This window comes from Schistosoma haematobium, chromosome 1 (genome assembly GCF_000699445.3).
Source record: "Schistosoma haematobium chromosome 1, whole genome shotgun sequence".
Taxonomy (NCBI): Eukaryota; Metazoa; Platyhelminthes; class Trematoda; order Strigeidida; family Schistosomatidae; genus Schistosoma; species Schistosoma haematobium.
This window is the reverse complement of record NC_067196.1, coordinates 32,352,495-32,376,345: the sequence shown is the minus strand read 5'-3', so window position 1 is coordinate 32,376,345 and position 23,851 is coordinate 32,352,495. Positions and strand designations below refer to the sequence as shown.

At 32.3% G+C, this 23,851-nt stretch overlaps 1 protein-coding gene across 1 annotated transcript in view; it reads left to right on the top strand.

Annotated features, from left to right (window-relative positions):
- Window positions 1–23,405, top strand: part of TAF5_1 (Transcription initiation factor TFIID subunit 5) — a 42,165-nt gene extending 18,760 nt beyond the window's left edge. The window contains exons 8-12 of the mRNA XM_051216052.1: window positions 6,069–6,488; window positions 10,004–10,167; window positions 16,031–16,147; window positions 19,769–19,960; window positions 22,029–23,405. The gene's annotated coding sequence lies outside the window, so the exon portion shown is untranslated. The remainder of the gene's footprint in view (window positions 1–6,068; window positions 6,489–10,003; window positions 10,168–16,030; window positions 16,148–19,768; window positions 19,961–22,028) is intronic.
- The last annotated feature ends 446 nt before the right edge of the window (window positions 23,406–23,851 follow it).

Here is a 23,851-nt window from a genome sequence, read left to right as displayed (position 1 = left end):
ATGAATATAATTGAACAAAACTATGTTATAATTTACATATTTTTATAATTGAATATCAATAATCAACAATAAAAATATATTTGTACTTGTACTCTATGAAAAATTAAAGAGTACATTATGTTATTATGAAATGATGAAGATAATCTAAGAGAAATATTGTCTGACATTGTATTATAATCAAAAGCTTAAAAAAAGTGTTCTGTCATGTCAACTGGGTTATATGTTAGGTTAAATGGAAATTTAAAGGATATTGTCTAACTTAAATGCATATTTAAGTTTAAATGTATATATCTTGAAAAAAAAGGTAAACTTACATAATGATGTAACAGATAAGATTTTATGTGTGATTTAATATCAACTTATTTATTTAAGATCAGTAGCGACCCGGATAGCTCAGTGATAACGTCTCTGACTGTAAAGCTGGGTGACACGGGATCGAATCAGCCAGGGAGCACCAGTTCCCTCAAGATTACAGGCACACCTTGCTGACGAGTGCCAAGTAGCACAAAACCCGGGTCCAGGGTTTCCTGTCGACTACCTCCAACCACCATCTAATCTTATTTACGATCTTTCTAACTTATCATAGAACCCGTTTTATCTACAAAATATAATGCAGCTTAGCATCATTTCTATTTAACTGTATCAAGTCCAAATTCAAAATCACTACATATAAAGAAATAAAAGTTGAAACGGCTGTCTAGTGCTTCCAGATTTTCCATGGTGATCTAACATTGACGGGTTTATAATTTCAATGAAATTCAACGATCTCCATAACCCGAAACTGTAAATATCAGTTGGTTGATAAAAGAAATACAAACAAAAATAATTAGAAGAGGATATTGAATAGATCAGTCCGATTTGAATGTTATTTTTTGAGATAAAATTAACCGTTTTCTCAGCAGATATGGCAATGTAACAAATCAGTTAAGTACAGAGATCAATGTAGTCATGTATAAAGTTTAGCGCTAATTTGATCCTCAAGAAAAGCGAATTGATATGAAAATGGGCTTTATTTTGGTTTTAGGTGGTTGGATGTATTTATAGAGAAACTATCCTTCGGACTTCTTATAAGTCGATAAAAATTTGTTTATTTATTTCCAATTAAATTTACTTCTTGCACTAATGACACAAAATGCACATAATGTTATCCCAATAACGGATTATATTTAAAAAGACAGACTATTAGATCCCGATGCAGTGGTTTGAAGATCTTGGGTTCAACTCAATAAGGTATCGTTCGTGTATTTTGCTAACAAGCCTCAATCTGAACTCAAGTAACTGTGTAGGGGATCATGGCTTTCAATGGCTCTCCAACTGACACCAATAAGTACTGACAATTACATTTCAAAATATTCAGTCCAATTTCTTAGAATTAGGATCACAATAAGCAAACTTTGTGATTATTGACAAGTTATTATTTTGAAGGAATTTTCTTTTAAATCTTTTTATCGGTTCCGACCAATGGGATATAAAACAAATGAATAGTTTTGTAACTACAGGAGAGGGTAAAGATTTATGAAGACTAATTGTTCGAGTGCATAAAATATTTGAGTGCTGTTTACTGTAAAATATTTTCAGAAACTATTCACTTAGTGTTAACAAAAAACAACTACTTTTATAAACGGAAAAGTTGTTAAGATATTTTATTGTTTTGAAAAGTAGGATGCTTTGCATGTCTGTACATAGTCAAATAATTTGTATTCAGGTGATATCATTTAGTCAGCTTGCCTAACATGTAAGTGTATCGATTCACAGTTAGGGGATACAAAGTAATTTAGTGTCAACTGTCTATTACACTGGTTCTGATGTTTAGGAAATCAATATATGTACTATCGCATTTTCAGTTTGTTTTGATCGTTCTTTCATATCGTATTCAAATAAAATTAAAGTGCTTGTTTTTATTAAATCTTTTGATAATGTTACATTTCTTGAGGTGCGAAAAATTTAGGTTATCCCAATGCATAATAACTTTATAGTTGTATTTATCATCCACTGTAAAGGTGTTTAAAACTTGAATAAATAATAAATAATATGATCACTATGATGGTATTTTTGTTGATATTGATATTTATAACAATTAATCCCTTTGATCAATTTCGATAATGCAATGAGAAGACGAAGTTTATCAGAATTATGTGATATATTTGCGCAATACATTTCGGACAGTCTGATCGCACAGATGCTTGTTAAGACATTTTTATATGAAAATTAAAAGGTGCACATAATGTTAGCCCAATAACGGATTATATTTAAAAAGACAGACTATTAGATCCCGATGCAGTGTACTTTGCTAACAAGCCTCAGTCTAAGCTCAATTAAATGTGTAGGGGATCCTGGCCTTCAATGGTTGTCTAACTGTCATCTTATAAGATGACCATATATCGTAATCAAGTCTAAAATTACCAGACCGTAACGTTAAAACTACGTCGTAAAATGACAATAAAGAGGCAGCTAAGCATTGTTATAAATTTATTGCAGTAACTTGTAGTGTCCAACCGTTTAATCCAAAAATCAGAAACAACCTCCGTTCAGTTTTTCATCGTGGTTGTTCATCATAGGGTTTAGTACACAAGAGCTCATCATAGATTTTAGTTTAATCATTTGCTTCAGATAAACAACAAAAATGATATGATGTGATAGCTAGTGATTTGATGTTGTACAAACTATTGGTAGTAAAAAAAATAAAAATAAAGGGAATTCAGTGGAGAAAATTTTCTTTTCGACGAAATCATTTACTTAAACTGTACATTTGTATTTATAGTTATGTGGACAATATATGTCTATAGAAGGATGGAAAAGATTGCATCATAAATTGATTCGAGACTCTTATTATCAGATGAAGTTACGTAATAATCAAGAGGTAAGAGAAGGCTGGAAATAATTTACGGGTCTGAATTATGAGATAATTGTCCAATTAACAGATATGAAGAGAACCGACAAACATAAAGGTCATAATAATAATAACTGAATAATAATCATGAAAACGCGTTCAAAGGTAATAATAAACATTAATTCAACAAATCAATAATAATAATAATGAATGTGCAGATTACATTGGCCACATAAAACGATCACCTTCTAAAAGCATCTCAGAACGCTACCCAGCATGGCTTTTAAAAGGAGAATGCAAAACAATTACTAGTTCAACACAGGAGCATTTAATCAACTATTGACACATCGCTCCAAAGGAGTCTTCTTTTAAAATAATCTACACAGTCAAAGGAATTGGATAGTATGGAAATCGAATCAAAATCTTATGCACTACTAAGGTATTGGCAAACCACCAACTCAAGCCCGAACTTTGCGTGCAAAAACGATACGTCCAACCTCTCATCCTCACTTGACCCTGTGTAGTATGTTTAGACACTTTCTAAATTATTATTATTGATTTGTTAAATTAGTGTTTTGTAATTTTAAACTGTAATCAGTTATTATTACCTTTAAACAAGTTTTCTTGATTATTATTCAGTTATTATTATTATGACCTTTATGTTTGTCGGTTCTCTTCATATCTGTTAATTGGACAATTATCTCATAATTCAGACCCGTAAATTATTTCCAGCCTTCTCTTACCTCTTGATTATTACGTAACTTCATCTGATAATAAGAGTCTCGAATCAATTTATGATGCAATCTTTTCCATCCTTCTGTAGACATATATTGTCCACATAACTATAAATACAAATGTACAGTTTAAGTAAATGATTTCGTCGAAAAGAAAATTTTCCCCATTGAATTCTCATTATCTTTATTCAATGACACAATGGGTTACTTTAAGTAAAAAATTAGTTCAATTAGACAGAAGTTTGAAGTCTTTCTTAACTATTAATATCAACTTCCGCTTATTTGTTACATGTTCAGCAGTTATTTTGTAAGCTGATACTGTTTAAAAAAATTGACTGAAAGTATTTTCTTGTTTAATCATTAAAAGATTTGTAGCATTCAAATATACAACAGAAGTAAAGTATAACTTGATGAATGTGAACGTCAAGGTGTTATAAAATCGTTGAAATCCATTCACTTAACTATGAGACATAAAGATGAGGTAAACTAGGTCAGTGAAGAAAACTATCCTTCTATCTGTCACTAAATTATAGAAGAAATATTTCGGTCATAGAAACTATTTCCCTTGTCATTTTGATGGCATAAGTGTAGGTATCAGTAAGTCAAAAACATACCTAAAGCAATATTTCACTTAATGTAAAACTAGTGATTTCAGAATAAACAATCAGCACTAAGTCTTGCTTAATATTATGATGTGATTACAATACGATCCATTTTAAAAGTAATGTGGTCTGGTAAATTTCATTGACTTTTATTCTATATGAAAATTCAAACAAATATTGTGACAAAATCCCGAGATTTCTTTTTGAAAACTGGTTCCATTTTATTTCCAAATATAAGTTTTCATATAAATAACGTTTATTCTATTTCCACAGATTGAAATCATGAGTCAGTTGAAGCTAGGCCACCATGGAAAACCTGGAAGCACTGGACGGTCGTTTCGTTCATTCTATTTGTCATCAATATTGTCTTAATCTTAATTCTAGAAAAAAATTCATAATGCCTATTTGTTGATCGAATCGTGCACTCGTCTCATACTGGCATTATAATTATACAAATTTAATTGTTGAAATATCGCCTGAAAGAGTTTTAAAAAAACCTACTACTGTTGCAATTCATGGTTATGACTATAAATATGTAATATTTCAGTAAAGTCCAATCAATTCAACACTACTTCAATGAATAAATTCAAGATCGCATTATATTTCTGTAAAGTAGAGTTAAACACATGATCACGAAATGATAAAATTCTACTTGAACATATAAATACTTTAGTAGTTGGATTCATGAGTCATGAGCACTGAATGGCCGTCGATGGGCACTCCTGAGAACGAAACGGCCGTTCAGTGCCTTCAGGTTTTCCATGGTGGTCTGGCTTCAATTGACTCATGAATTCAATTATTAAATTACTATAATATCCGCAAAACGCCTCTCTGAAAATAAATATTTCCTGCTACAATGAATAATGACATATTTAGGTCTTGCTTGTGTACTGGTCAATATCTTGACGATCATCATGAAATGAAGAATTATAATCCATGATATTGTAGTGTCAGTTATTATGTTAAGCCCACATACTTTATTCTAACTTTCGGACAGCCCATTCTACTTGAGTCATATTTTGACCTTGTTAATTATTCGTTTATCAGTCTTGATTGTTTTTATATGAGCGTAGGTGTGTATACATTTCTTATCCCATTACTCATCACATGTCTGTAACTTTTGTGTAACTATAATTATTGATTAACGCTCTGTGTCGTTTCTCTTCTCTCTATTCCATTCGCTTCATATACAAAATATATGTATTCGAAAGTCCATTCTCGTTATTTGACTTATCTAAATCCGTTATTGACAAACGCGATTGAAGTCGATAATTGTATACGAGGATAGGTGATAACAAACATTCGTACGATCTAAATGGAGTCAGATTCACGGGCCACTAAAATACTAAAACCTGTCATCATCAGTAAATAAAGAGAACTCTCAACAGAAAAAAATAAAAATTTTCCTAAATTTCGCTGCAATGATTTAATGGTTTACTGTTTCAATTATTGAATTAAAAAATAAGATTTTTAGAAATAGTTTCGTTATTCTGGATAGCATTATCAGGATTGAGTTGTATATGTATGCGCATGTACTAGTCATTATATTTCTAGACAGATTTTTAAAAAATATGTTAATATTTCGGTGGGATTTACAGGCGACTGGAGCGCTACGTTCAAATTAATATAATTAAATTATTTTGATTTATAATATGCCCTAAAATATTTCTACTTATGAGAAATGTCTGGTGAATTAGTCTTTACTACAAAATAAACCAAAACAGTCGATGTGTTTATTCCGGTCAAGTAAGTCCTGTTTTCTGCTAACAGTTTATCGCTTGTTAGTAGTGAAAAGAAGGATGACTAGATCAGTCTGATTCGTAAAGCCCCTGTTATTTGTAATAATTCGTTTAAACGACTAAAGGCTAATCAGAGATCTTTTGATAAACAAATCCTCTTTAGGATTCATCCTATTCATAAGATGGATCAATGACTTAAAATCACAGAGAATAAATCATGTAACGCACAAATTTAATGGAGAACAGTTTCAGAGAAGATTGGATCTCGTTCTTTTGCGTCCTAACTAAATTCTGATAATGGACCAATCAAATAGAGGGCTGAACATTCAATTGAATGTCTTTTTCCATTTCTTCCAATCACAAAGAGAATATGAAATATAATTTGATAGACAAACATATTTGTTTATTAATTAACCAAAATAAAACGAATAGGATTTCATAGACCTTCACAAATCAAATTATTGTACGCTATTGGATTCACGGTGGAGTGTACACTCTCATTCTTTATTAAACGGGATTTTTAAGAGTACACAAACGATGACTGATCAGAAGTTAGCAAAAGCAAAAGTGGTATTTGTATTAGGTAAGAATAAACAACCACGAGATTTTTCTTTTATTATTATTACTTTAATTATGTATCTACGGTGAAACTATAATTTATGGATTAACTGATCGGATTTAAGAAAACAGGTCGTAGATTTCTGCGCGAAATTCTTTATTCATTTTGCTAAATAGCATCTTGATAATTTATCTGATGTCGGTTCGTGATGAAAAACCTAGATCTAATCCTTATCCCTAACCATCAACTAAATCACAATCCTTATCCTTCACATAGGTTTAAAACCCTCATTTAGCCCTAGTCAGTAGTTGAACATTCTCAAGGCCACTTTAGCATCGCTCAAAGGTCGTCCATAAATTGTAGTCTCACCAATTTCTAAATTTTCAAATTCCAAGTATTCTGAAGTAATTTGTAATGAACTAATAGAAAAACTATTTTTTCACTTAGAAAATGACTTCCAAGTTTATATTCTTCATAGTGATTTCAGTACTTCACGATTATTCACTCACTGAGTATAGTCAGTTTCTTTGAGTTTTGACCACAGTGGCATCACATCTACTTATTTTCATAGAAAGAAGAATTTAGCGGAAATGCTCAACCATAGCTCTGGTGTCCTATACTTTATTATTACTTTATGTGATGGATTCTACAGGGTTATGTGAGTTTCAAAAAGTGATAGGTAGCTCGTTTACTGGATAAGATTAGTGAACTTACAATATGTTTTTTATCTTATCAATCTTTGTTAATTAATCGATTGATGTAGTTATTAGAAGTGTTAAAATAGGTTAGTTATATTCAATACACGTTTTAGTTGCTTTATAAGGGTTCATCAATTTAATCTGTTTCAACATTATTGGTTTTTTTGTTTATGTAGCATTTTAGCGAATATTTAATAGCGCTTTTTCAATGGTATAGTAAATTTCTATTATTCAACAAACGCACCGTCATGAAATTCTCCTTATATTTAGAAAAAGATGAAACAAATACATATGAATGTACAAATCGTAGATTACAATTAGTATAATGATGTGATTACACCAATAAATGGTCCGTACTAAGTATGTTCAGTTAGTTTGTATATCATAAATAAAAATATTAAATCTAAGCACTAATCCAGTAATTAACTGACTCAAACAAATGTAATAAGTATTGTTACGTTTGACATTCCGGTACTAACTTTCAACACTTGATGATTATTTTGTATATCAGAAAGACGCAAGACGGTTAACCATTAAAACTCAGTGAGGGGTTTTGGGCTTTTCAGCTGCGCAGACCTATGACTCCACATAGGATGGAATTTGTGGTGAACACGATTCTTTTAAATAGCTGGTTCTGAATTCGGTGGTCCGGTACTGTACAGTAACCTTCCAAAATATATCACTTCGCCATAAAAACTAAACTCAAATAGAATCCCTAAGAAACACTTCACTTGAATAATGGTTAGTTTTCGGACTTGTAAACATTTTTACGAATAATCATCACAAGATTATGTGGTGGTTACTAAATTGGCAGTATCAAAATGACTAATTGATCTTAGCTAGATCACCATTGAAGACTGAAAAGCATTAAATGGCTGTCTCATCCTAATACGTGACCCACCTCCCCACGGGTGATCGTGGTCACGTGCTAACGCCCCATCTTTACACCCTTGAGCCCACATAGTGAGCTTTGTTCAGTGGAGTTCAATCATATAGGATGTAAGACAACTACTTACCTCATGCAATTAAAAATGGTCGTGAAATATTGTGATTTGATTAAAGTTAAACATTAACATCGTTCGGTTCTAGCTTAGTGGTCCTGATTTTGTAAGGGCTGATGAAACCAATTGGCCGTTCGAGCCAGAGTAGTGTGAAAAGAATTCAAAACCAATGGCTCACTTTTTAAAACCTAGATGCTTTGACAACTTGAACATTGTCTCAGTTTGCTCTGAAGTATCAAATAGTATTCTAGTAGAGTTAAACTGTTTAAAGGAAATCACTCAATTCTTCGGCGTTTACTGTCATTGATTTATTCATACTTTAAGTACAAACTATGTAGATAGCTTTAGGTAATTATAATAAAGTCCCTAGTATAAATTACACTTCTCGAGCGCTGGCACAATAAATAAGAAGGTAAAATACTTGAAAACGCTATATATTGCAATTTGATTAAACATTTGATTACGATTTAATTAAATTTAACATGGTTTAGATTATTATGTCGATATTTTTTATTGGAATTCAATTAGTCTTGATTGGTATATGGCCATTCTGTGCAGATTGCCTCCATATAGCCATGAGGATACAAGTTGGTATGGAATGGATGACTTGTGTTTAGCATTGGAATCAAGGACACGCACTTTTGTCTTATGCGCAGCTTGTCAGTAAGATATACGTGCGTCTAAGAGTTGGTACTCATTCCTGGACTGGATCCAATACCGTCCACTTCAAACGTCATCGCGTTATTCATTTAGCTACTAAGTTCAGATAGCCATTCACTTGTGCAGCGGATATGAGATTTAATTCAAGTTGAAATGGTTTGGATTATCCCGTTGTTGATATTGGGAAAGCCTGGTTATCCTCACACTATTCCTCCAGTTACACATCTTAATTATGTAGCAACTTAGATGCAATTTTCAGTCACAATAACTTCTACTTATAAGAATAACTATACTTTTAGTTAAAAATGCGCTAGGAGAAGATATTTTTAAGGCTTTTAAACTTATTGTCAATTTAAACTCCGAAATTTATGTCGTATCGTTACAGTTACTTCCGGCTACAGTTCTGTATTTTCTGGACTACTTTATTATATGTTGTTATGTCTTATGCCCACTTTTAACTTTATTAATTCACAAGATCGGTGAGGCATGATAACTCGCTTTATGCCGAAACTATTTATAGCAGCAAGAGATTAGGTAACTAGTCACATATCCTTTATCCATTTATAATTCACGTATTTACTTACTTCGTTCGCAAAAAGTGGAGCCGATTAAGATCTCTTTTCACATCTATTTAAGGAATATGAAAAAAGATATATGTAGTCTGTAAATCACATACAAGTCTGAATGCTAAATTATTTGTGTTAATCATTAATTTTAACTACTCGCATCTGACTAAATGAAGCATTTTGATTACTGATGAGTCGATTCTTTTATTATTAAACAAATCGATCTAAAATGTTTTTGGAAAATAAGTCGGCTATTTGTTCAAATGATTAACAGATTGAAGAATTAGGTTCCATTCACCACTGTCTGCCATCAATTGGGGTTCCATTAAAAACCGGATAGCAGTAGACGGCTGTTTAGTCCCAGTGTGGTACTCCTTGGCATGACTTATGATTGATGAGATTCTTAGATGAAAACCACCTGCAAATTAAGTTAAATTCCATGAAATTTATCAGTAGTTCTATCGATAAACCGTTTCCTATTTATATAATTACAGAAATGGTTACGTAACTCCCGTAATTTTCAACTTCCCAAATGTTAATTAATCGCTCCCACTTGATATAAGTTTGTGATTATAGTTCTATGTGTTTCAACTTTTTCAATTACTTGCAAAAAGGTGGACCAGGAAGTGGTAAGGGTACACAGTGTGAAAAATTAGTCCAGAAATTTCATTTCAATCACTTATCCAGTGGTGATCTTTTACGAGCTGAAGTTCAATCCGGTTCACCAAAAGGTAAAGAGTTAAAAGCTATGATGGAGAGAGGTGAACTTGTTCCTTTGGTAAGTTATAAAGTTTACCAAATATTAATAATAATTTTTGTTATATCCCATCGAGTCAAAAAATTGTATTTTTGACTTAATGTAAGCCACTTCTTCAGGGTGAATAAATAACTGAATTAAGTTGACACAAGTTCAAATAGTACAAAGAAAATATTGTTTACATATGATGACATAAGTTAAAAATTCATGTGATTATTCAAGCACGAGTATTTCAGGTCAGTATCCTATTTATTTGAACACTGCAAATGTTACATCCCAAAACTTTTCGGTCAGATGATCATAACCTGTATATATTAAAGCAGTTTGTAATCACATTTAATAACGAGTTATTTGTTGGAACAACGTAAGCTGTTTTTCTGAATAAGGTTTCATCAGTCAGACAATTATTTGTTTTTGATGATTCCAAATTGAATAGAACGCTTAATATCGTGGTTTTACTAACAACTCAATATCTTCAAGCTACTAAGCCAAGATCTATTGGTTCACGTTTCCAGTCCCATTAGTTTTGTAATACATCCATGACTTTCTAAATTGACCAATTTGGGATTGAAACGGCTTTCAACAATGAATTTGAGTGAAGATTAGTTTCGAGTTTTAAATAAGTTGGTTTCTTTAAGTTGCATGCTCTAATTATGAAGCTCTCTAAAGTTGATTTCAAAATATATGAAAATATACATCAATTTAATGGTTTAAAAGTACCATCTTCCATGCCAAACTTTGAGGTTCAGGATTCAATTGGTGACTTTCATAAATTCAATCCGCTAATTGGTCTTAAAATTTGTCAATGCATCTATTCGGTGTTTCTTAGTTTATAATGGTTCACCAATTAACCTCGACTCCAGACAAAAACTAGCTTCAAAATGTATATATAATCTCAACAAAAATGTTTATGTTAGTGTTTATTCACTAAGGAAGGATGTTCATCTATCTCTTCATTTTCACTATATGTTATTCTAAACAGACAATTATTTGCTGTGATCGAACAACATTTTATACAGTTCACCGTAACTTTAACCATACAATAATTAATTAATTAATTTGTTTTAAATGACTCAGACATGTCGTATAGTTGCCAATACTTAATTATTTATTAATACTTTATTGTATACTTTTCTCACCAATCAATATTCATTTTTAATAACACTAAAGTGTTTAAATACCTAGACAACATTGAAGTTCGGTAAGATTTTGAAAAAAAAGTAGAAGCAAGATTTCAGTAAACCTAGTTCTACTCCATGAATGTACACGGGTTAATCAACTAACAAGCCAACACAAAATACATAAACTGAATACAGCTGATATCGTAAGTGTGGCAGATGAAGTGTTTATTTTATGTATGGATTTAGCCACAATGGAGTCAAGCGTAATTAATTTAATGATGATGTCTACTATCAAAACTCAAGAAATACTCAAAATACTCCTCTCTAATAGTGAGGCATAAATACTTTTCGTAATGTAGATCCGTTTATCTTCGTTGTTCGATACATTTAGCTCAGAAGACTTCTTGATGTAGATATTAAATCTTATTGTTGTAATTTTATAGACTATCGAAAATGTGAATGTTTTAAATTACTGCATAAGATATATTCATATTTATTTACCAACGTTTTGTTGCAAATTATTCTGACTAAATTAAATCTATCACGTTCTCAAAGTGGTGATCAGACTAAATAACTTGAAATTAATAAATACTTCATTAAGTTTTTGACAATAAAAGACAGTTAACCGGCTAAAAAATATCATTTCATAACGTCAGACAGTATTTAGCTTAGAATAAACCAATCACTCAGTTCTTAAAGGTCAGATGCATGGAAAACTATGTACTCTAGTTATCTGTAGAGAAAGATTCAGGAAACCATTTAATTAGAACTATTTGTAATGTTTTGTATTATAAATAGATATACACTCGACAATCCATCTGGAATTCGATGCTTATAGTCGTTGATAAACTACAATGTAATGATTAATAATGATTATTAGTCTAAAAAAACACACATCGTTGCCTTTTTGTCGTTTCTGCCTACGCTCCCACCGACTGCAGCTCAGATGAAGTGAAAGATGAATTTTACAGAAAGCTATCTGAACTTCTTCAGAAAGCTAAACGTTCAGACATAGTACTCGTAGGGGGTGACTTTAATGCCCAGTTAGATAGTTTAAACCAAACAGAAAGGCATTTAGGTGGGTATTTTAGTATTCCGGCACAGCGAACAGATAATGGTGATCGTCCGCTGCAACTATGCTCAGACACTCGTTTATTTTTAGCAAACACAAATTTTAAGCATAAGGAGAGACATCGTCTAACATGGCGACCGCCTGCACCAAACCAACGATGGACTCAAATAGACCATATTGCCATCAGTCATCGTTGGAGAGGGTCGGTAGAAGATTGTCGCTCATTCTGGAGTACCTGCTTGGACTCTGACCACGCCCTAATACGGGCACGCATCTGCTTGCGCCTCACTGGACGCAAAACAGCCACAGTAAAAAGACCCATTAGAACTGAATTGAGTAGCGAGAAAACCAAAAGTAGGTTCCATGAACAACTGAGGTCACACTTAGGTAGTTCTGAAAACGAGGTTGACCCAGATGTTGCTTGGAAAGAACAGCTGTGCAACAAGCAGTGACATCTATTAATTATTTAAACCAAACAGTCACAAAAAACCAAAGGACTTTTAAGTCTATTGCACTGATGGATTCTCGTAAACTCATCCCATCAGTCTCTGAACACGATGAAGAGCGTAAAGAAATCAGATCTAGGTTAAGAAAAAGTCTAAGAAACGACCGTGAGCAGTGGTGGGCAACGAAAGCAAAAGAGATGGAAAAGGCGGCGACCATAGGGAACACAAGACAGCTCTACAGACTAGTAAGAGAAACAGGAATTACTAAGTCAAGCATAAGTCAGACTATTTCGGAAAAAGACGACACCCTCATCTGCTCTCAGTCTAGACGTTTAGAACGATGGGCGGAACATTTCAGAGAACAGTTCAGCTGGCCTTCAGCTACTCTACAACTACCCTCCATTCCCAGACAGTGTGAATGGAACATTGAAGTAGGTCCCCCAAATCTAGCAGAAGTTCAAAAGGCTATAGTTAATCTGAAACGAGGAAGGGCAGTTGGTCCAGATGGATTGGCTCCAGAGGTTTTTAAAGATGGTGGTCCAATTTTAGCGATTAGGTTGACTAATATTTTAGCTAAGATCTGGGAGTTAAATCTTATTCCATCTGACTGGTCACAATCACTTATCGTCCCAATATATAAGAGAGGGTTAAAATCATCCTGTGTCAACCATAGAGGGATTAGTTTAACTAATATAGTATCTAAAATACTAGCCTCGATAATTATCAGACGGCTAACTAAGACTCGTGAACTGCAAACACGAGAGAATCAAGCTGGCTTCAGACCTGGTCGTGGCTGCATCGACCAAATATTCACCATTCGTCAGATTCTAGAACACAGGCATACTTATCGGCGTCCGACAATGGTGGTCTTTCTTGACTTAAAATCGGCATTAGACTCGGTAGACCGCGAGATTCTGTGGCAGTGTCTGTTATTGAAAGGCGTACCACAGAAGTACATAAACCTTGTAAAGGCTCTTTACTCGAACACTACTAGTCGAGTCAGAGCTTATGGCGAACTGTCATCTACTTTTGCAACCTCAAGTGGTGTCCGTCAAAGCTGTCCACTATCTCAATTTTTGTTGAACTTCATCATAGACCTACTGATGGAAATAACATTCTCGTCTACTGAATTCTCGGGTATTGATCTCCTTCCAGGAGGTCCACTTATCCACTTAGAATACGCAGATGACATAGTCCTGTTTGGTGAAGACGCTGACAAAATGCAGAGTCTTCTGGTAGCACTAAGCAACAATCCCAGAATGTTTGGAATGCACTTCTCTCCCTCTAAATGCAAGTTGTTGCTTCAGGACTGGTCTGCATCAACACCTGAATTAAGGATAGGGAGCGAAGTAGTCGAACACGTTGACAACTTCACTTATCTTGGAAGTCTGATCAACCATAATGGGCTGGTGTCTGACGAAATCTCTTCACGGATTCGAAAAGCTCGTTTGGCTTTTGCCAACTTACGTCACCTATGGCGAAGGCGAGATATCCGTCTATCAATAAAAGGACGAGTATACTGCGCGGCAATCCGTTCTGTTTTAATTTACGGCAGCGAAACATGGCCATTAAGAGTAGAAGATACTCGTAAGCTACTAGTATTTGACCACAGATGCTTCAGAAATATTGCTGGCGTCTGCTGGGATCATCGGGTAAGTAATAGTGAGGTTAGACGCAGGGTATTAAGGAATGATGGTAAATCAGTTGATGAGGTTGTGAATCTTCATCGACTGAGATGGTTGGGCCACGTGTTACGTATGCCTGAACACCGATTACCACGACGTGCAATGCTAACCGGTGTTGGAGACGGTTGGAAGAAAGTAAGGGGCGGCCAAATCAAAACGTGGCATCAGTGCTTGAAGACACTAACTTCTGCTCTGAGGTATGTTGGTAGATGCAGACGACTTGTTTGGGGTCCGCGTGACTATGGTTGACAATGGTTGGAGACTCTTGGTGACATGGCTCAGAATCGATCACAATGGCGTCGGTGTATACACTCCCTGTCTTCTCTTAAACTAAGAGATTAAAATCACTTCATATCTTTCTTTCTACTAACTAATTCTTTCTTTCTGTACTATATCCTTATTGCAATCTTTCTTTTATATATTACCACCTCTGAATTAACTACTTTTATGAATTTCGTGTCCATCTTGTTGTATTAATGAGGTATGGCAACTTGGACCGATGCATAAATGTGCCTGGTCCTACGTTGTAGCTGACTGACTGACTGACTAATAATCTCAAAGAACATTTCCCAAGAAATAGTTGCCAGACTCATAATAATTATTTCGGATTAAATCCTTTAAATAATTTTTTTTACAATTATTTATTCATGAAACTATAATTTGATACTGCCGAGTAGTCCTCCAAAGCACAAATAATCTTACGCAAATGATACATTTAAAATAATTATAACAATAGTAATAATGCTGACAATTGAATAATACCTAGTATGTTTCGATAATTTCAAAATGATATTTGTAAATGCCTGCCTCATTTTGAGTAAATGTTAATATACATAAGGTTTTATCCCGTTAAAAAAATTCACTTGTTCTAATGGATGAGGAAATTTCTAGCACTCATCACAGTATTGTCCCGAAATCCTATTATTTTATTCTGTCAATTGTTTTCGAAAAAGTAATTCTTACTATAACAAATAATTTGTGTAATATAAACTTGATTTGTTTAGCCTACTCTCGTCTCCACTGGAGGATAGTAGTAGAATGTATAGATCACTCATAACTTCTTTATTGTGATGTTAATTCATATGAATTCAAAGCAAACATGGAGTAAAAACGACATAAGATGTAGGCTCAGTTGTGAAGATACTTAGCATTCACTCACAATGTGAAATACTTACCTGGCTCCATCTACATAAGTATGATAATATGAGTGAAATCTATGACCTTAATCAACAAAGTAGCTCATAGTCATTAAATAAACTTGTAACCGATAAACCACCTACGTATTTGCTTTAAATGTCATTCACCAGTCAAAATCAATGTAGAGCTCAGCACAAAAATATCCATCAGTTCAAGTTCCCGTACAGCATCAATACGGTGAGTTGAAACTAACAAAATGAATAGCAATGGAGTAGAACTAATCGTCTTAAGAATAATGATATCCAACCTACCTAAACGTGATATTTTCTTAGCACTTTTTATAATGTTATGCGAAAAGTTGTTGTTAACGTTGTTGTTCCCATTGAGTTCTCATTGAGTTTTATCTTTGCGTGTTTTACATAGGAAGTTGTTTTAGCTTTACTTAAAGAAGCAATGATTAAACTGGTTGACAAAAATTGTCATTTCCTTATCGATGGATATCCACGTGAACTGGATCAAGGCATTAAATTTGAAAACGAGGTAAACAGTGAATATTACATTTTCATTTGCGATTTATTAATCAATTTGACAAATTTGTCACAACTTGAGTTTTAAAAGTTACATTTTAAATAATTTCTACATGTAAATGTATGCTTATATTGCTGATTTTTAATTACTAAGCTAAAGGGTGAGTCATTTTTAGCAATATGAGTTATTAACATTTGATAAAAAGAGTAGTCTCATCCTGGTTAGGATTCGTCTTGTGTATTAACCTTCATCGGTGTCGATGTCCACACTAAGACCTGAAATATAGTATTCATAGCTTTAAAGGACGGAGCATGATCCACTACTCTTCTGAGCAAATATGCTGATTAGTTCGTTCAACGTATATGTTTTGTTGTAAAGATCTCAACTATAGCGTTATTGGTAATCATAGTTGGATAAATCAGTATCAGAAGGGGTTTTGTGGATATTATCGTAATTTTAATGATTTAAATCACGAGGAGTCCCACAATAGGAAGAAACGGCCGTCCAGTGCTTCCAGTTTTTCCATGGTGGTCTAGCTTCATGATCTCTCAACCATTTGAATAAATCAGTTTTTGTGAGTGATTTAAAATAAAACAACACCCGTTTTCAGATAGTACAGCAGGAGACAATCCAAATTATCACCAACTTAGTAGAAATAAATTCGTCCAAATTTTCAACATCTCAATTTGAACTTACAGTTCGTAAAATAATCGTGTAAAGTTTACATTTTCAAGTCAGTTTATTCACATAATATTAACTTAATCATTTTATTGGGTTTTATCAATAAAACAAATCGATTCACCAATAAAAGTCGAAATCATTTCAGTTGTTATGATCACTCCTTTTTTACGTTAATCAATATTTAGTTTGTCAATCGTTCTGACTTGCCTTTCATTTCAGTAGAGTTTATCCAGAAACTATGTTAGATTTATGCAGTATTTTCATAAACTAGATTAATGACTTAAATAATGAACTGATTAAAATTAACATGGAAATGTATTTTTACTTCATTACTATGACTACTTAGTAAATAAGCTGTACAAAACATAGTGTTTATTGACCGTAAATATGTGTCGGTTTCTTTTGTAAATATATTGTTAGATATTACTGTAGTGGCTTAGCTTCGTTAATCAATCACCTTGATAACCGTTATTATATAAATCTTACGGTGTTTGAAATCAGAAGGCAATAAGATGCGGCAACTACAGCTTATTAGCGGATAACACGGATAACAAAACTACAAGTACATCAAGAGAATTTGAAGCAGATAGGCCAATTTATAGTCAAATCGAATATGGCGCAGCTATGCGAAACAAAGGCTAACAACAAGATTCGAGTACATATATACATGTGAAAGAAAATAACTCATCGAGCGGTATTTAAACTAGAGAGAGATATGTACATTGACTGTTATGTGATCGAGCGTACACGTTTATCCAGACCATAATAGTACAAAGAAACATGCGAATTGTTGCTGTTCGAATAATATTGTTTGTTAAGTTGATAGAAGGGGTTAACATAATTTAACCATAATCGACATTGTTTGTAGGAGAGTTGCTATATTACCCCGATTAAATGGAAACCTTTTTGTCTAAACCTTGTTCTGTGAGTCTGACTTCAATAGTTTGTCTTGGTGATTGCTACGAATTTGAATGCTACGTAATTATTTTTCATGACTGTCGTTTAGTTTGACCAGAATGCAGCCACGGTATTTGCCTATGTGCTGAAACGTAGGTCTGAAAATGATGTGAATTGGAATGACACATACCAGACCAAGCCAGTAATATAAAGAGAGAATACGATGAACAAGAAGAGTTTCAAATCATTGAATGGGCTTAGACACAATTCCAGTAGTGAATGAATAAGTATAGGTACAAACAACATCCAGACAAGCACGCATGTATAAGAAGAGTGTTGTGAAAACGCTAATAATTAACGAAACTAATTACAAAATGGCACACTTAACATTTACATGATAATTGAGCTTTATACAATATTAAATGAGAATAAGCCTGTGTCAGAATGTGGTCATTAGACTGAAGATTTGAATTATCTTTTTTTAATGATTGCACGTTTTTTTTAATCAAACAAGGTTTTATACGTTTTCAACAATAATTTACTTTTCTTTAGAAAAATAAAATGATTTCTTAATCATGTACATGATAAAAACCATGGTGATAATCTGGAAAAATATATCCAACGTGAAAATCAGTTTAAAAATCTGTGAAATTTTGAACATAATTGATAGTCAATTCATTTTTACTAGTACCCATTCTGCAACAGTATAGATTGACATCTTTTAACTATAATTTAATGAATCTGAATTAAGCTTAGTTAGCGTGCGATATAGCATCTAATCATTCAATGAACTAAAAATAGAATGATAAATTGAATGTGAGTAATTATATGGAATCCTATATATGAATTAATAATTTGCAATCGTTTTCACAATCTATCATGTATTTTAGTCAACCAGAAAACATTTTCATATTTCAGTAACGATACATAGATGTTTTAATGTAATCCTAATGAAGAATAACATGCAACTATAAATAGAAAACTGATCGAAACAAGTTTATATGATAAATTTATAGATAAATCGGAATCACTAGTTTTTTCTTTTTACAATTCATTTTAGAAAAACAATTAAAATTAACTATGTCCATTATTTATGTGAAGTCACTTAATTGTTAACTAATTCCCAGCGGTAAATAAAAACAGACATTAATATTTGCTTGAATGTTTTTGTATGGTTAATGTTTATCATTATTATCATTTAATTTTTGAATAATTTTGACTTAACACCTAAAGATTGTTTTATGTTAAATAATCTAACCATGGAATTCTTATAATTTCATGTGTTCACTTTATAAGATAAAATATTGTATAATTTGGTTATTTTTTCCAAGAAACAAATACACAAATTCAGAAGGGGTTTTGTGGAGATTGTAGTGATTTCAATAGTTAAGATCATGAGTCAATTAAAGCTAGACCACCATGGGAAACCTGGAAGCACTAGAAGGCCGTTTCGTCCTATTGTGGGACTCCTCAGCAGTGCATATGCACAAATTCATAATCAACTTATTGATTACTACCTTTTATTGTTTTCATTTAATGTCTACCACTGATCAAATTAATTTACATAGACAACAAGTGTTTGGTTTCTGGTTTTGATATAAACTAACGGTAAAAATGCTATTGTTGTACGGATAAACACTCACGAGTAATAGATAAAACTAGATTACCAAGTGTTTGTGAAGATTTTATTTATTTGACATTATATTTATAATTTCGTATAAGTTAGATTTTTTCGTTTAAGGAATATGTTGAATGGAGGTTAGTTGTGATGTCTGTTGTTTAGAATCATGACGTATCGAAAATAGCATCTTCTTACTAAATATCATTGTTTTCGAATACTTATTATCTATGTTATTATGCTACAAAGAGTGAAACAATTAAACGATATACTTTTTTGATCCTCGTGTAGTTCTACATCGATCCCATTGCTGGCCATTAAATGGCAAGTGATACTTTTTGTATTCAGTTTGTCTATCTAATTGGATAACATAAAAGTATTGTCTTGTCAATAACTGGTAACTAATCAGTAATATTTGACTTATTTACATTTTTAAGGTATGTCCTTGTTTGTGTGTGATTAATTTCGATGTGAGTGAAGAGGTGATGCGTAAAAGACTACTGAAAAGAGCAGAGACTAGTAATCGTGTTGATGATAATGAAGAGACAATTGTGAAACGTTTTCGCACTTTCAATGAATTAACAAAACCTGTTATTGAACACTATAAGAAAGAAAATAAAGTAATCACTGTAAGTTTGTAGAAATGATCGATCTTGCATGATAATTGTGTTTATGAATATTGTTTCTGCCATTAAAGTATTTTTGTTCCTATTACATTATATCTACATAAGAATGAATCACTACTAAAGATTTAACAAATATATTTCAACATACAGCTCTTTGATAATTTAATCATTACTACAGTACATTTTTGAATAAAATAGTTACACGTTTATCTAGTTATTTTAGATGGAAATAACGTGTGATTCTGTAGCGAAACTATTACAAAGTTCCAATAATAGTCTGAAGGGTTTTTGGCTTAACTCAGAGTGCCACTTAGATTTTATATCATCCACTGATAACTGAGAATTTATCGACTGGTTAGTGGTACAAATTATTTTCTCGAAAATCTACACAACAGTAATTACCAAACCCATAACATTGTTGTAATCACAATTGATTGATCACTGGGTGGTGATCAATCTCATGCTCGTCTAGTCCCTATTAGTGCAGATCGAATGCTATCGATCATGTTGCAATGTGGCCACCAGTCTAGGTGACTCGACACTGCGGGCACTATGTATTGAGATTAGATGGTGGTTGGAGGTAGTCAACAGGAAACCCTGGACCCGGGTTTCGTGCTACTTGGCACTCGTCAGCAAGGTGTACCTGTAATCTTGAGGGAACTGGTGCTCCCTGGGTCCAGGGTTTCCTGTTGACTACCTCCAACCACCATCTAATCCCATAACATTGTTGTGCTCAAAATTAAAGAGATACATTCATAGTAAGTCTTAGAATACATTTTTAGAAGCATATGTACAAAACTAATAGTTAATTTAGTCAACCAAGCCAATGGTAAGTACCAAACAAGCAAATATTTATTTCTATTATTTTAAAGAGTAAAAGGAAGGCTCTCCGTCTACATTTTGAAAATGGGACTTTAGTGAATGGCAGATACAAATGACACAGTACAAAGTCAATCAGGGATGAATAGTTTAGTAGTGCAATACTTGTAGAAATTTCAATCGATGTTTTGCTTTAGAAATTTTTCACAATTGTTAATATGGTTTCAGTTGACTTAAATATTTTACTTCGTTATGTAAATCATACGTTTTGCTCACCTGAAATAGATTGTACATCGATCTGTTTATTCAGCATGAGTCAGGTTTTCTAAAAGCATTACAATAGTAAGTACATACTATTTTTTCGCAATGATAATCTATTGTTTGTTAATCATAACAAGAGGTCATTGAATGTGGTAACAAAGAGATAAAACAGAAGAGTGAAAGGTTAATCATATTAAAAAAAACTGAAAATGTGGTTGTTAGAATTTTGAGCTTTAGTCAATAGTTCAACAAATAACGCACAAATAGTAACATTATAGTAATCGATTGCGCAACATTTTGAGACTTATACCCTAAATAAATGATGGTCAAATGGCGAAACTATAATTTATGGACGAACCGATCAGATATAAGAGAACAGGTTTTGGATTTTAGTGCGAAATTCATTCATCCATTTGGCTAAACAGCGTTTCAGCAGTTTAACTAATGTTAGTTCGTGATGAAAAACGTAAATCTAGTTCCTAACCCTAACTAACAACTGTAAATCATGATTCTAATTCCTTGCACTACTTCATAATCCTCATTTAGTCTTAGTTAATAGATGGAAATTCTCAGTCAATTTAGCGTCACTCAATGGTCGTCCATAAAATATAGTCTCAGCCGAGTTTGTTTTGGTAATTTAGCTAATAATCGAGCTCATTTATGAAATAGTGAGTTTATTATAGATCTTATAGATCTTGACGAGAAGTTAGATTTGTTTACTTTAGAGAGACCATACACAAAACGCAATCATGATTTTTTGCCAATAGATTACTGTAATTTGAATTATCACTTGGTTCTTTTATCAAAAATCCCTTAATATGTTTATTGACTCCGCTTTCTATTGTTACAGTAGTATCTTTCCTAGATTTCCGAAGAAATGGATCCTTTAAATACAACAGATTCATTCATGGTATCTTTTGATGAATGTTTTTTGAGTAAAATAATTTTATAATAATGAATTCTATGTTCAATTTTTTTTCCAATCACATAGATTGATGCTTCTGGTACAGTAGAAGAAATTTTCGAGAAAGTTAATCATGGACTTCAAAAATTCGGTGTGAAATAATTCAATTCGTTTCATTAGATCATTACCGCCAACATATTCACCTAATTTCATTACTTTATTTTTTAAGTGTCCTAAATATTAATTTATCTTCTATTGTACTACTACTGTTTATAATATGGTTATTACTATTATTATATTGATTTATATTTTAAAACCTTAGATGATAGATATTACTTACAAATAGTTTATTAGTACAACCACATAATCAATATATATGACCTGATTTCGTCCAGAAGAATATATTTTGTTTTGTTTACTTTTCATTGATAGAAGCAACTTCTTTGTTTTGTCCTAATTACTCACCTTTTAAATGTTTCGTTTTTTCTCCGTACAAGGTTTATCTATTTTATTTTATGTTATCTCTCGTTTTTCTCTTGCTCTTTTTCAAGTGCCTGTACATCGATTGTCTCTTCTAGATTCTTTGTTTCCTATTGTTTATATAGATAACCTTTCTTTTGAAAAGAAACTTATAAAGTAAACAAATAAATAAACAATTTCTTATTTAAATTGTCTGACTATTAAACTAATTAACAATTAGTAGTAACATAAATGTTTATATAATAATTAAAAAAAAGACAAAATTATTTAAAACCACGACCAAAAGTTTATAGTGGAGAATTCATTTGAAATTGATGCATTTATAACATTGATCTGGATATTTTTGTTAGTTTAAAATGATTGGATTGTACAGACTGAAGGTCAAACTATAAATCAAATTATCTTTTTAAAACAATATTGAAATTTCAATATTGAACTGTTACTAAAAAGAGATAAGATTCATTAACTTGTTTAAAGCAAAGCCACAAATGAATCTAAACTTTTGTTATTTATTCAAAGTTATCTGTATGGAAAACAAAATCTATTTGTCTATTCAGTGTAACATTTTACTGTTCACAACTTATTTCGATTCTCTAAGAAACTTAGTATTCTATCTTTTACAATTTTCTGTTTCAGAAAGCCAAGAACAAGTGAATATGTGTTTTATTATATTTCGTGACTTTATATTATGATAAATTCATTATTGAATACGAGGTGGATATTAATATGTTTAGGTTTTGCGACTAAAGTAATATGTACAGTTCATCGAGATGTTATTTCATTGTTCAAGTTTTTTAACATTAGTCTATTGATACTATAGAACTGTCCTCATCTAATATGATCAGATCATTTCAAATTTAGCTTAATTCATGTAGCACTGATTCGGGCTAGAACTTCAAGTAATAAATCTCAAAACCTAAGTTTACTATTGACTAAGTGATTATGCAGAAGAGATCTTTTGTTGGCTACGTATCTCGGTTACATACTTGTTGATGGATATAATTAGATGATATTTATATTTGAAAAAAAGCTTGGATTTGAATAATATTTGAAAATTTCAATGTGTTATATTGTTAAGTTAGTCAAATTGGTTGACAAAGTCTGGTTAATCCTGAATATCAAATAGGCCAACACTGATTAGTATTCAATTACTCATATGTTTGAATACTTATAAAACATATAAGCAGTCAAGTGGCGTTATGTGCCATCTTTACACAAAAATAACATTACTGTTATGACTGTCATAAACTACGCTTGGACGTTTACTTACTTTTTCAGTCACCTACTAAGTACTAACTTCGCTAATTTTATGACATGAAATGGTTGATTGAAAGGATTTAAAAAATAGATGAAGCGGTACTGCCGAGAGTTGGAAAAATTTAATTGCTTATGTATATTTTTGGGAGGTTGATTGCTTCCAATAATATTTG